Here is a 13,547-nt window from a genome sequence, read left to right on the forward strand (position 1 = left end):
AATCAGTTCAAGAAGCCTCCTCACCCAATGTGCGTTCAATGTCGAATTCTAAAGAAATGCCCAACTGCTCAAGATGAAGTCATTCATTGAAGATTTTCATGTTCATCTTGAAGTTGTGAAGAAACTGAAGATTAAAGTTGAAGCCAAAGCTCCCAATGAAGATTAACAGAAAAGCTAGCTACTTTTTAGGGGGGAGCTTGTTGGGTCAATTAAGAAAAGAAGCTATAAACCAAGGGGGAGATTGTTGGGTCAAAATATGGTTTATACTTTGCTTTTCTAGGAAATTGTATTTGAATGTAATATCATATTTGTGTTTGCAGTCAGGAGGTGTTTACGGCCATAAACCTTGTTTACAGTCAAATTGGTGTTTACGACCGTAAACCCATTAGGCCCATGTTCCCCGTGTGTATATATATAGGAGTGAAGGGTGTGAGGAAAAGAATGATGAACACTAGAGGAGCTTAAGTGTGTGCATTTGAAGGTGTTCTAGAGAGAGAAAAGAGAGTGTATGTTAGTGTGTGTGTGTGAATCTTTTATCCGGATCTTCATTCATAATCATATCATACAAGATTCATCATATTCTTCTTCTCCATCTCTTCTATTTGATCTGACATCATCCATTTGATTGAGATTCCGCACCATCAAACGGATCTGATTGAGACACAAGCAAATTAGGGACTTACAACTGGAGTTTGTGATTTGGACACCAAGAAAATATGTGAGATTACCAAGGTCCTTCAATGAAAATGTTTGATTGAGATGTTGAATGAGTTGTTGTATCATGCATGGATTTTTGCCTGTAATTATTAAGTCATCAACATAAACTAAGATATAGATGACAGCAACATTCGAGGTACGAATAAACAAAGTGTAACGCCCCATTTCTGGTATGTAATTTAATTAAAGTATCTTCATTTCTTTAGGGGTACTCGACGAGTCTGTATCCCGACTCATTGAGTAGAAACGGGATGATCTTGCGATTTAAGTTGGCTACTCGGTGAGTCTATATGCTGGAACTCGATGAGTCTACTTGTCTGGATGAAGCCCTAATTTCAAGGGTTTGCACCCTTTTTAAACACATTTATGTTCCCCTAAACCAGCCTCCATCACCCTTAGAGCGTCCCTTACTAAACCCTATCCTCCCTTTAAGCTTTTTGGAGTATCTCTCATCTTGTGAAGAATTTTTGGTGCATTTTGAAGTTATATGAAAAAGAGATAAGAGAGGTTTTCAAGAGGAGCAAAGGAGATCTGAGTTTCTTGAGTCATTCCAGCCTCCATTAAGGTATAAAGCTCGAATTTTGACTTGTCATCATGTAGATCTTCTTAAAAGCTTACTAGTGTTGCTTTTGTGCCATTTTCTAGACATTGAGGTCGATTTATCGGAAGTTAAGATGAATGGGTTCAGATCTAAGCATTTCTGGACTCCTTGAGCTCAAGTTTGCCACCTTTATTTAGCTAAACACCCATTCCAAACCTAGATCGCCTCTTTTAGCTTCTTATTGGCCATTTTAGCTTAGCATGAGCATGCATGAACATAAAGTTAGAAACTTTACGTATGAAATCAGTCCTAGGAACCCAGATCTATGAATTAAACGCATTGGAATTGAGAAAAATCGACTGTATAGTAATGGCATGCTTGGGACTCGGCGAGTTGTTCTTCAGACTCGGCAAGTTGTTCTTCAGACTCGGCGAGTCGAGTCGCGAGTCCTCAGTTTTTCTCTGATTTGAGAGTTTAGGGTGAATCAGTGAGTAGAGTAAGGACTCAGTGAGTTAAGACTTGGATTTGGAAGTAGTCGGACTTGACGAGTTGTTCATACGACTCGGCAAGTCAAAGACTCGGTGTGTTCTTCTGTTGAAAGGGAACTCGACGAGCTGTTCATACAACTCAGAGAGTCAGATGAAGATTAGATTCGATGTTAGTATCGAAAAAGAACCCGTCGAGTTTTTGCCAAACTCGACGAGTAGAAGCGAGTAGAGGACTAGAATGGATGATGGGGACTCAGCGAGTTGGTGGTCAAACTCGGCGAGTCAGGTCAACTGAAAGTTGACTTTGACCTAGAGGTTGACTTGTCCAGGGGTAAATAGTCATTTTACCTTGAGATTTGTTATCAGTATTTGATTTAGTGTTTATGGGATTTGTAGTTGGGGAGTTCCGGAGCACCAGTCAGCCGGTTTTAGAGCCAATATCTCAGCAGCCAGTGTTACGAGGTGAGTTTCCTTCCAACAGGAATGGGTCTACGGCCACAATGCTGACCCGTCTAGTTAGCAGTAGTTCCGGACTTCGGTCTGATGCAGTAGTTCAGTGTGCTTGATGTCTTTGTGGTTTAAGCATGTCTTTGTGTTATGTGTTCCGGACTTTGGTCCGATGTAGTATGCAGTATATGTGTTTATGCTAGTAGTTATGATTATGCTATGTTATGTTCATTCAGTTTCCGAACTTTGGTCCGATGCAGAGGGCAAGGCCCTGGTTAGTTCTGGACTTTGGTCCGATGCAGTTTCCGGACTTCGGTCTGATGTAGTTTCCGTACTTCGGTCCGATGCAAAGGGCAAGGCCCTAGTTAGTTTCGGACTTCGGTCTGATGCAGTGGGCAAGGCCTAATATGTGTTTATATGTTGTTGTATGGTATGTTGTAGTTTGGGGGAGCTACTAGGCTTCGTGCTTACAATTTTAGTTTTGGTTTTAGGTATATCCGCTAGCAAAGGAAAGAGCTCGGGTTGATGGCATCGCACCCACCACAACTTCAATTTTATCCTAGGAGTTTTATTCAGATACTTTGTTATGATTGATATAGTTTTGTTTTGACACAGTTACTATGAATTTTGAGTTACTCATTCCATGGTTCTTATTATATATGAAATTCGATGATGTGATTTTTAATAATATTAAAACAAAAAATTTTGGGTTGTATTTTGGGTCGTTACACAAAGATGTGTCAGAGTGACATGCTCTAAAACCATGAATAACTAAATGTTGCTTGAGTTGATTGAACCATGCTCTCGGTGCTTGTTTCAGCCCATACAAGGCTTTATGAAGTTTGTGTACCTCATTGGGATGAGAAGGATGTTGAAACCTGCGTGGTTGTTCCATGTATACTTCTTCCGTTAACACTCCATTCAAGAAGGCATTATTAATGTCCAATTGGCGAATGACCCAATTTTTGGATAGAGCAATGGAGATCACCAATCGCATAGTCGTGGGTTTTATCACTAGACTGAAAGTTTCAAAAAAAAATCAACTCCTTCATCTTGACTAAATCTGTAACGCCTGTAGATCAGGGCTAGTCAATTTAGAAACAATAAGCGTCAAAAATGACTTTTTGATGGAAGATTATCTAGAAGGATTAATCTTAACCAAGTTGTAGTATATGTCACAAGGTTTCCGTGCATATAAAGAACGCCAAAATCCGAGTTATAACGAAGAAGTTATGGCCCGTCGAAGTTTCACGACAGAACCGGCACGACGCAATGCAACGTAAAAAGTGAATTTACGTTAGAGCGGTATTTAGCCGAAGCAATCTAAATGAGAATCGAAGATCTCATTGTTGGTATCGAAGCGATAAAAAGTTAGGCGAGAACGGACGTCAAACGAAGAAGTTATGAATTTATAACGAAAGTTTATGTCGCGGCCTATTAAAAATAATTAATAAAAAATAAAGTCAAAATTAGCCGACAGAGTCTAAACGAAAGTTGTAGATCGTAGTCTCACCTTCGCGTGGATATAAAGAACGTTGAAAACGGAGTTCGTATGAAGAAGATATGAATTTCCGAAGATTATTAAATAATTTGTATTTATTTTTAATCTTTAATTCGGAAGCATTATCCGAAGGAGTCACCGGTCTGATCCGAGGTACGCGCCGCGTACTCGAGTACGCCCCGCGTACTCCGAAGTGTCGACATTCGCAGCAAGTGGCTTCGGATGACGCACGCAGTGACGTTTTTCGGACCAGTACGCCCCGCGTACTGGCGTACGCCCCGCGTACGTGCGAGGCTCAGCCTCTATAAAAGGAATCCGAAGGCAGCCGATAGTTTTGCCAATTTCTCCTCTTCTTTCTCCCATTTTGCATCGGTTTGCGTGCCAGAAATACCCCGAAGCCCCGGTATTGTTCTCAAGCCCCGAAGCAAGTCCCGAGATCCCGAAGATCCCGAGAAGTGCGGTTCCCGAGCCGAAGCTCTGCCCGCGAGAAGTTCGATTTTTGAAGAGATCTTCCAGATCTGCTGAGGATTACTACTTCTGCAAGTCGTAGTGCTGTCCGATCATCTTCTGATCAAGTGAGTGTATACTACCTTTCATAAACACAATAATAATACGAGTTTGGTTTGAGTGTATTAAGAGTATTGTTGTTTATAAGTGTGAGGGTGTAGTTATTTTTCTTCTAACGCATAATTATTAAGTATTTTCGTTGAAATACGTGCAACGTGGATAATATAAAGTTGTTTATATGGATGGATGTATAGTCCCTTTCATAAACACGGGTATAATACAAGTATTGTTTGAATGTATTAAGTGTACGTTTGGCAGAGTGTATGGTTACTTTCTTCTAACACATAAATATGAAGTATTTGGTATAAAATACGTGCTATGTGTTTATATATTGTTGTTTATTTGAGATGAGTATGGCATGAATGTTTTATATAGTTTTAAAATGAGATAAACTGTATGTGTATTCTAGATCTACAAATATGTTGGGTAGAACATGGGTAGATGAGATAGTTGGTATGTGATGAAATGATGAGGTATGAAAGATGATTAAGAATGATATTGGTAGATGCACCAATTAAAGAATGTCATAAGACTAGCAGATGTGCTGTAGAATAATATCGGTAGATGCACCAAGTAGTGAATGTCGTAATCCTAGCAGATGCGCTTATAGGATAATGTCGGCAGATGCGCCAAATAGAGATTGTCATAATAAAAGCAGATGCGTTTATAGAGTGATCCTAGCAGATGCGCTCATAGGATATTGTTGGCAGATGCGCCAAATAAAGATTGTCATAATGATAGCGGATGCGCTTATAGGGTAATCTTGGCAGATGCGCTTATAAGATAATGTCGGCGGATGCGCCTAAAAGAGAATGTCATAAACCTGGCAATCGCGCCTCATAGTGTATGACGTAATCCTGGCAGAGGCGCTTAAAGGATAATGTTGGCAGATGCGCCTTATGTAGCAATGGAAGTTTGTGTAAATCCCTTAGGTCAATCCTTAGGAATGAAGGAATGACGAGTAGTTGAATTCCTAGGGTAAAATCCTAAGAAACATAATAGGGATGAATAATTGAGTTGATTGTTTGATGGTTGAATATAATAATTGTATTATTGTGGGTTGAAAACCCTATATGCTCACCAGGCTCCCAAGCCTGACCCACTCAGTTTTCTTTGCATTACAGGTAATGGCACAAGAGTATAAGTTGGTGGACTTGACGAGAGATTTTGGATTATAGGCCAGTAGTTATGAATAACTGTTGTAAGGTCTATTTATTATTGTTTATGCTTTTGGTCTGTATCGGAACATGACATCCCGAGGTTTTATTATTTAATAAAAATACATTCTCTTTGAGAAACGTTTTGATAAATGGTTATCATATTTTATTTTGGGAACAAATTCCGCAACCGTTTTCTTTAAACGATCACTCTGATTTATAAAACAAAGCATAAACAAATCGGTCTTTTCTGGCCGTGAAAATGGGGATGTCACAAAATCCCTTAGCAACAAGCCTCACCTTGTACCTTTCAATAGTATTGTTCGAATGTCACTTGATTCTGAAAATCCATTTACAACCAACAATATTAGCATTAGATGGACGTGGAACAAGTGTCCAAATCTTATTACGCATTAAAGCTTCATATTCATTTTTCATTGCATTTAACCAAAAAGGATTTTGAACGGCTTGGGAAATATTGTGAGGTTCAACAGTGGGTGGAGAAATAGTATCGGTGAGGAAGATTTTTGGTTTGAGGGAGTTAGTGCGAACTCGGGTAGTCATTTGGTGACTTGAGTTGGCAACAGGCCAGAAATATGTTGGAGGTGTGCTTTTCTCCTGGGAACTAACTGTGGGATGCGAATTAGATGGACAAGGTGGTATGGGAGGATTAATAGAAGAAGTGGTAGGTGGTGAGGGGATGGGTGAAGTGACTGGTGTGGTTGAAGGGCTTGAGGAAGTGACTGGTGTGTCCGAGGAATGAGAGGTAGTGGAGGTGGGAGTAATGGTTGGTGTGGAGTCTGTGTTAGGAGAGGGAATAGTAGGAAGTGGAATGGAGATGGCATTGTCAAGGAGAGTGTCATTGGAGGAAGTAGTGGTTGGTGTGTGGAGTATGTTTTAGGTGGTTTAGTAAAGGATGGGTAAGCACAGGGAAAGACGTCTTCATTGAACACAACATGCCTAGAAATGTATATACGAGATGTAGGGTGATGAAGACACAAATATCCTTTGTGCGAGGCACTATATCCTAGGAATATACAGGGGAGAGATCGAAAATCCATTTTATGAGAATTGTAGGGATGTAGAAAGGGGTAACAAAGACAGTCAAAGGTGTGTAAAAAGGCATAATCAGGTTCTTTATTGTATAATTTGGAATAAGGAGAGTTATATTGGAGATTAGGTGTGATAGTGCGATTGTGAAGATATGATGCGGTTTTAAAAGCATGTTCCCAGTATTCATGAGGTAGACTGGATTGGGCAAGAAGAGAAAGCTCTTTTTCCACAATGACACGATTTTGGCGTTCAACCGCACCGTTTTGTTCGGGTGTGTGTGGACAAGAAACGCGATAGTCAATGCCACAACTTTGGAGATAGGTGGACACATTCCGATATTTGCAACCCCAATCGGACTGAAAGCTTTTAATTTCACATTCAAACTGAGTTTTTATCATTTTTCTAAAGTTGATGAAAGTTGTAAGTACTTGAGATTTACTAGCAAGAAAGTAAATCCAGACAAATTTGGTATAGTCATCAATAAATAAAACAAAACAATGATTTCCATTTATTGATAATATTGGAGATGGACGCCCAGACATCAGAGTACACTAATTCAAAAGGTTTGGAGCATGAGACATGAGTAGAGGGAAGATTAAATCTATGACTTTTTCCTAACTGACATAGTTCACAAACAGGAGCCATTTTATATTTGAAACAAGAAGATTAAAAGTGGACACCAGTCGTCTTAAGATAGCTTCATGAGGGTGAGCAAGTCTATTATGCCAGCCAGTCATGGACGTATGCACATAGGAGAGAGCCATGGTGGATGAGGGTTTATTTTTCGGAAGCTCCAAATGGTAGAGACCATTGTCAACGTGGTCTTGGACGATGGGTATGCCCTGTAAGTTCTTAACAAAGCAACGATTAGCCTAGAATTCCTTGAAAACTCTATTATCTTTAGTTAACTATGAAACACTTAAGAGATTTTTGGTTAATTTTGGGACAACAAAAACCTTAGGTAAATGCAATGAAGATAATGAAGATGAACCAAAATGTGTAATAAGAAGGTTGTTACCATTCCCGACTTGCAATTTATCATCTGCAGTGTACTGTTCAGTGAGAGTGAGTTTGTTCAGATCTGGAGTGTAACGCCCGCAAATCCGGGCTAGTCAATTTAGAGGCAATAGGGGTCGAAAACGACTTTTCGACAAAAGATTATTTAGAATAAATAATCTTAACCAAGTTGTAGAGTATGTCACAAGGTTTCCGTACATATAAGGAATGCCGAAATCCGAGTTATAACGAAGAAGTTATGGCCCGTCGAAGTTTTACGGCAAAACCGGCACGACACCGGGAAGCGTAAATAGTGAATTTACGATAGAGCGAGATTTAGCCTTAGCGATCTAAACGGAAGTCGTAGAATATGTTAAACTAAGAATGTCATAAACCTGGCAATCGCGCCTCATAGTGTATGACGTAATCCTGGCAGAGGCGCTTAAAGGATAATGTTGGCAGATGCGCCTTATGTAGCAATGGAAGTTTGTGTAAATCCCTTAGGTCAATCCTTAGGAATGAAGGAATGACGAGTAGTTGAATTCCTAGGGTAAAATCCTAAGAAACATAATAGGGATGAATAATTGAGTTGATTGTTTGATGGTTGAATATAATAATTGTATTATTGTGGGTTGAAAACCCTATATGCTCACCAGGCTCCCAAGCCTGACCCACTCAGTTTTCTTTGCATTACAGGTAATGGCACAAGAGTATAAGTTGGTGGACTTGACGAGAGATTTTGGATTATAGGCCAGTAGTTATGAATAACTGTTGTAAGGTCTATTTATTATTGTTTATGCTTTTGGTCTGTATCGGAACATGACATCCCGAGGTTTTATTATTTAATAAAAATACATTCTCTTTGAGAAACGTTTTGATAAATGGTTATCATATTTTATTTTGGGAACAAATTCCGCAACCGTTTTCTTTAAACGATCACTCTGATTTATAAAACAAAGCATAAACAAATCGGTCTTTTCTGGCCGTGAAAATGGGGATGTCACAGTTGGTATCAGAGCATTAGTTTAAGCGAACTAGAAATTTGTAGGAAATTTCTAGACTTAAACTTAGAATGCTAAGTAATGATTGTGAGGAGTGTGTCTAAAATATGTTAGGTAGTACACCTAAATTGACACAAGCACTAGTTCATTTTAGGAATGATGCCTAAAATGCTTTTATGTGCTAAATGTTTTGTGTGATAGCTAAATTGATGCTATTATTTGTTCGGATCTATGGTCTGTTGCCGACCGGATCTGGAAACCTTATGTGTTTAGGATTCTAAGCGTACGTCTACGATATTAGAACTAGCATGTAAACGTTTCGGAGTGATAAGGGCGATGTGAATATCTATCGTGATTGAGGATATAATTTCACCTTATTTGGTGTGTAGATCAAAAATGGTGAGAACAAGAAGTGGAGTTGGAAATGCTGATGAAAACAGGAATCAACCACCAGTGATTGAGCAAATACCTGTCGTAGCAGCAGCATCTGAGCCAATAACCATGGCTGGTGTGCAAATGATGATTCAGACGATGTTGGATCGTCAGATGGATGAAACTAGACGGTTGCTTCAGCAGAATCGTGAAGAACTGTCAATTCGAGTGGAAGAGCCTGAATTAAATGAAGGGCACTCGGAAGGTGGAAACTTCAGTGGGTCTGTTGGTCAAGCCAACCCACCGATAGTTAGGCAAAACAACCAGAATGGAAGGAACGATGGAATGGGATGCAAGTATAAGGATTTTCTGACTTGCAAACCATCGACCTTCACTGGAAAGGAAGATTCGATCGGAGTTATGGATTGGATATCGGAAATGGAGCTAGCCTTCATGACTTGTGGCTGCAGAGGCAAGTTGCAGACTACCTATGCAGTACGTCAGTTCAGGGGTGGGGCTGTTCGTTGGTGGAACACTTTGGGGAAGATCCTAAGTCCTAATGAGCCACTGCAACTGACCTGGGCAGAGTTCTTAGTGCAATTCAAGCGCAAGTTCTGCTCTGCTCAAAATCTATTGGAGTTGGAGAATAAGTTTCTGATATTGAAGAAAGGCAGCATGTCAGTGGATGAATACACTAATGCTTTCACAGACAAGATGGAGTTTGCTTTACGCATCGTTCCAGACGAACTGACAAAAGTCGATCGGTATGCCAAGGGACTCCCTTGGGAGTATGCGGTGCCAGTGCGTCAGGCACCTACTCTAGAGGCAGCTATTTGGGCTGCCAAGTCTGTTGAGAATATGATCAAGGGGAGGACTGACAGTAAGGTTGAAGTTGGTGAGAAGAGAAAGTTAGAAGGAACTTCAGGTTCTAATGAGAAAAGAAAATCCTCGAAGTCTGGAGGAGGAGGAAGGGATGAGGCACGGTGGTGCGATAAGTGCAAGAAGAAGCACTCAGGAAAATGTGGCGTGGAAGTGACATGTTTCAAGTGTGGAAAGCATGGGCATTACGCCGATGAATGTATTTTCAACAAAAAGGTGTGTTACGAATGTAACGAAGAGGGGCACTTCAAGCAAGACTGCCCAAGGAAAAATCAAACGGCAAGGCTAGAGGCGCCGCCAAAGCTAAAGGCAAGAGCATTTCAAATGATCCTTGATGAAGCAGATGGCAATGCAAGGAATCAGGAATAAGGATCTTATATCTAAAGATCAAGTTATAAAGTAGTGATATGAAAAGTAACATGTGGTGTAGCCTATTAGAGGCATAGTATAGGGTGAACTTGAACTTTTGTGTAACCGTTTCAAGGAGTTAATATAAACCCTAGTTTTGTTAACTGATGTGTTGAATGATTGTCTGATTTTCTTGTATGGTGACTTGGTCGACTACGAGGCAATACTTGGGACGAGTATGAGTAGGTGTGAAAGGTAGTAGATGCATATACTACCGGAAGCACAGGACTCGCACTTGGATCAGGGAAAGTCGCAAGGTTACCAAGAAACTAGTGATTGATTCCATTTTATTATGGTATGTCATTACCATTGTTTCGGTGATGACTAGTAAGATGGTTCTTGTTCCGACCCTAGTGGTCATGTTTAATTTGAGTTCGACGGCGAGGAGTATGTACGTGGTCTAGAGGACCGAGTTAGATGTAACATCTGACTTAAGTCAGAAGGTTGAAGTTAATGCGATTGATAGTGTCGCTCTCGTTGTTAAAAGAAGTTTGTAGGCAGAAATGCTACATGCTGAAATGTGATTATATCACATTAGAATATGAAGGAAGGTATATTCCATTCTGGAATTTAACTTTATTAAAGACCGAGTCTAAGCGTCGCATCGTGCGATCAGAGGTCGATAGAGCACGACCCATCGGTTTGTTACATTGGATAAAGGAATATATTTATCCTAAGAAGAAGAAAGAGTTCGCAATAAGGACTTATTTTGTAACTCGAAGGTTATGATTGAAAGTCCAAGATAGTACGAAGAGCAGATGCAAGATTGAGCATCAAGGTTATTACTTAGAATGGAAAGATAACTTATGGAGTCAGTATGCGAATCCTATTTCGTTGATGATTCCGGGACGTAATCATCCTAAGGGGGAGATAATTGTAACGCCTGTAGATCAGGGCTAGTCAATTTAGAAACAATAAGCGTCAAAAATGACTTTTTGATGGAAGATTATCTAGAAGGATTAATCTTAACCAAGTTGTAGTATATGTCACAAGGTTTCCGTGCATATAAAGAACGCCAAAATCCGAGTTATAACGAAGAAGTTATGGCCCGTCGAAGTTTCGCGACAGAACCGGCACGACGCAATGCAACGTAAAAAGTGAATTTACGTTAGAGCGGTATTTAGCCGAAGCAATCTAAATGAGAATCGAAGATCTCATTGTTGGTATCGAAGCGATAAAAAGTTAGGCGAGAACGGACGTCAAACGAAGAAGTTATGAATTTATAACGAAAGTTTATGTCGCGGCCTATTAAAAATAATTAATAAAAAATAAAGTCAAAATTAGCCGACGGAGTCTAAACGAAAGTTGTAGATCGTAGTCTCACCTTCGCGTGGATATAAAGAACGTCGAAAACAGAGTTCGTATGAAGAAGATATGAATTTCCGAAGATTATTAAATAATTTGTATTTATTTTTAATCTTTAATTCGGAAGCATTATCCGAAGGAGTCACCGGTCTGATCCGAGGTACGCGCCGCGTACTCGAGTACGCCCCGCGTACTCCGAAGTGTCGACATTCGCAGCAAGTGGCTTCGGATGACGCACGCAGTGACGTTTTTCGGACCAGTACGCCCCGCGTACTGGCGTACGCCCCGCGTACGTGCGAGGCTCAGCCTCTATAAAAGGAATCCGAAGGCAGCCGATAGTTTTGCCAATTTCTCCTCTTCTTTCTCCCATTTTGCATCGGTTTGCGTGCCAGAAATACCCCGAAGCCCCGGTATTGTTCTCAAGCCCCGAAGCAAGTCCCGAGATCCCGAAGATCCCGAGAAGTGCGGTTCCCGAGCCGAAGCTCTGCCCGCAAGAAGTTCGATTTTTGAAGAGATCTTCCAGATCTGCTGAGGATTACTACTTCTGCAAGTCGTAGTGCTGTCCGATCATCTTCTGATCAAGTGAGTGTATACTACCTTTCATAAACACAATAATAATACGAGTTTGGTTTGAGTGTATTAAGAGTATTGTTGTTTATAAGTGTGAGGGTGTAGTTATTTTTCTTCTAACGCATAATTATTAAGTATTTTCGTTGAAATACGTGCAACGTGGATAATATAAAGTTGTTTATATGGATGGATGTATAGTCCCTTTCATAAACACGGGTATAATACAAGTATTGTTTGAATGTATTAAGTGTACGTTTGGCAGAGTGTATGGTTACTTTCTTCTAACACATAAATATGAAGTATTTGGTATAAAATACGTGCTATGTGTTTATATATTGTTGTTTATTTGAGATGAGTATGGCATGAATGTTTTATATAGTTTTAAAATGAGATAAACTGTATGTGTATTCTAGATCTACAAATATGTTGGGTAGAACATGGGTAGATGAGATAGTTGGTATGTGATGAAATGATGAGGTATGAAAGATGATTAAGAATGATATTGGTAGATGCACCAATTAAAGAATGTCATAAGACTAGCAGATGTGCTGTAGAATAATATCGGTAGATGCACCAAGTAGTGAATGTCGTAATCCTAGCAGATGCGCTTATAGGATAATGTCGGCAGATGCGCCAAATAGAGATTGTCATAATAAAAGCAGATGCGTTTATAGAGTGATCCTAGCAGATGCGCTCATAGGATATTGTTGGCAGATGCGCCAAATAAAGATTGTCATAATGATAGCGGATGCGCTTATAGGGTAATCTTGGCAGATGCGCTTATAAGATAATGTCGGCGGATGCGCCTAAAAGAGAATGTCATAAACCTGGCAATCGCGCCTCATAGTGTATGACGTAATCCTGGCAGAGGCGCTTAAAGGATAATGTTGGCAGATGCGCCTTATGTAGCAATGGAAGTTTGTGTAAATCCCTTAGGTCAATCCTTAGGAATGAAGGAATGACGAGTAGTTGAATTCCTAGGGTAAAATCCTAAGAAACATAATAGGGATGAATAATTGAGTTGATTGTTTGATGGTTGAATATAATAATTGTATTATTGTGGGTTGAAAACCCTATATGCTCACCAGGCTCCCAAGCCTGACCCACTCAGTTTTCTTTGCATTACAGGTAATGGCACAAGAGTATAAGTTGGTGGACTTGACGAGAGATTTTGGATTATAGGCCAGTAGTTATGAATAACTGTTGTAAGGTCTATTTATTATTGTTTATGCTTTTGGTCTGTATCGGAACATGACATCCCGAGGTTTTATTATTTAATAAAAATACATTCTCTTTGAGAAACGTTTTGATAAATGGTTATCATATTTTATTTTGGGAACAAATTCCGCAACCGTTTTCTTTAAACGATCACTCTGATTTATAAAACAAAGCATAAACAAATCGGTCTTTTCTGGCCGTGAAAATGGGGATGTCACAAAATCCCTTAGCAACAAGCCTCACCTTGTACCTTTCAATAGTATTGTTCGAATGTCACTTGATTCTGAAAATCCATTTACAACCAACAATATTAGCATTAGATGGACG

This window comes from Lactuca sativa, chromosome 7, assembly GCF_002870075.4.
Source record: "Lactuca sativa cultivar Salinas chromosome 7, Lsat_Salinas_v11, whole genome shotgun sequence".
Taxonomy (NCBI): Eukaryota; Viridiplantae; Streptophyta; class Magnoliopsida; order Asterales; family Asteraceae; genus Lactuca; species Lactuca sativa.